Consider the following 1865-nt stretch of genomic DNA (forward strand, 5'->3'; position numbering starts at 1 on the left):
TTTTTTGAGACAGTCTCACTCTTGCCCACAATGGAGTGCAGTGGTGCAACCTCAGCTCACTGCAACCTCCATCTCCCAGGTTCAAGTGATTCTCCTGCCTTAGCCTCCAGAGTAGCTGGGATTACAAGCACCGGCCATCATGCCTGGCTAATTTTTGTATTCTTAGTAGAGTACTAAAAGTATTCTACTAAGAATAATTTCTTATTATTATTATTGAGGCCAGGCTGGTCTCAAACTCCTGAACTCAAGTGATCCACCCACCTCAGCCTCCCAAAGTGCTGGGATTATAGGTGTGAGCCACCACGCCGGCCTTAAGTTTTTGAGGGTCAGCCCCTAACCCTGTTTTTTCTCATAAGCTCTGTTATGCTTACTGTATGAATTTGCAGAACTCAGGATTTTTCAGTGACTTGTACATTGTGTTACAACTGAAACACCGGTATTAAGTAAGCCAAAAACATTACAAAGCACCATGTCACAAAGGGGCAAAATAAATTCTCAAACTTATTTACTCTATTTTTTTAAAACAAAGAAGAGGATAATTTAGAACTAGTTATTTATTTATTGTTTTATTTGAGACAGAGTCTTGCTCTGTCACCCAGGATGGAGTGTAGTAGTGTGATCTCAGCTTACTGCAACCTCCATCTCCCAGGTTCAAGTGATTCTCCTGCCTCAGCCTCCCGAATAGCTGGGGTTACCACCGTATGCCACCACACCTAGCTAATTTTTATATTTTTATATTTTTGGTAGAGATGGGGTTTCACCATGTTGGCCAGGCTGGTCTTGAACTTATGACCTCAAGTGATCCGCCTGCCTCAGCCTCCCAAAGTGCTAGGATTACAGGCGTGAGCTACTACGACCAGCCTAGAGCTAATTATTTAAAATGAATTACTTTTAGGCTGGGCGTGGTGGCTCACGCCTGTAATCCTAGCACTTTGGAAGACTGAGGTGGGTGGATCACCTGAGGTGAGTTCAAGACCAGCCTGGCCATCATGATGAAACCCCATCTTAAAAAAATGAATAAATAAAATAAATTATGTGATTTTAGAAATATGTTTTTATTAAAAGTTTAATGTAAGCATAATTTTTGTTTTTTAAAAATAAATATAGCAGGGCCTGCCATGGTAGCTCACACTTGTCATTCCAGCACTCTGGGAGGCTGAGGTGGGAGAAATGCTTGGACCTGGGAGTTCAAGACTAGCTTGGGCAATATAATGAGATTCTGACTCTACAAAAAATTTTTGAAAAATTAGGTTGGCATGGTGGCATGTGTCTGAAGTCCCAGCTGTGTGGGAGGCTGAGGTGTGGGATCACTTGGGTCTGGGAGGTCTAGACTTCAGTGAGCCATGATCTGGTCACTGTACTCTAGCCTGGTTGACAGAGCGAGACCCCGTGTAATATCTATCACCTATCTATCTATCTATCTATCTATCTATCTATCTATCTATCTATCTCTGTGTGTGTGTGTGTGTGTGTGTGTGTGTGTGTGTGTGTAAACACATGGGTCTATAATATGCACATATGAGGACAAGGAGAGAGGGAATGGAGATTTGTTGTTTAATGGTATAAAGTTGGCTGGGGCAGGTGACTCACACCCATACTCCCAGCACTTTGAGAGGTTGAGGCAGGTGAATTGCTTGAGCCCAGGAGTTCGAGACCAGCCTGGGTGACATGGTGAAACCTCATCTCTATAAAAAAATACAAAAATTAGCTGGACGTGGTGGCTCACACCTGTAGTCCCATCTATTATAATTCAGGAGGCTGAGATGGAAGTATTGCCTGAGCCAGGGTCGAGAATGCAGTGAGCTTTGGTTGTCCCACTGCACTCCATCCTGGTTGACAGTGAGACCTTGTCTCAAAAAAAAAAA

At 43.2% G+C, this 1865-nt stretch overlaps 2 protein-coding genes across 3 annotated transcripts in view; both read left to right on the forward strand.

Moving 5' to 3' along the window:
- GDPD1 (glycerophosphodiester phosphodiesterase domain containing 1) overlaps nucleotides 1-1865 on the forward strand; it is a 61377-nt gene that overhangs the window by 49757 nt on the left and 9755 nt on the right. The window lies entirely within an intron of this gene.
- Nucleotides 1-1865, forward strand: part of LOC108312025 (nascent polypeptide-associated complex subunit alpha-like) — a 3492-nt gene that overhangs the window by 446 nt on the left and 1181 nt on the right. The window lies entirely within an intron of this gene.

This window comes from Cebus imitator, unplaced genomic scaffold, assembly GCF_001604975.1.
Source record: "Cebus imitator isolate Cc_AM_T3 unplaced genomic scaffold, Cebus_imitator-1.0 Scaffold121, whole genome shotgun sequence".
NCBI classification, from domain to species: Eukaryota; Metazoa; Chordata; class Mammalia; order Primates; family Cebidae; genus Cebus; species Cebus imitator.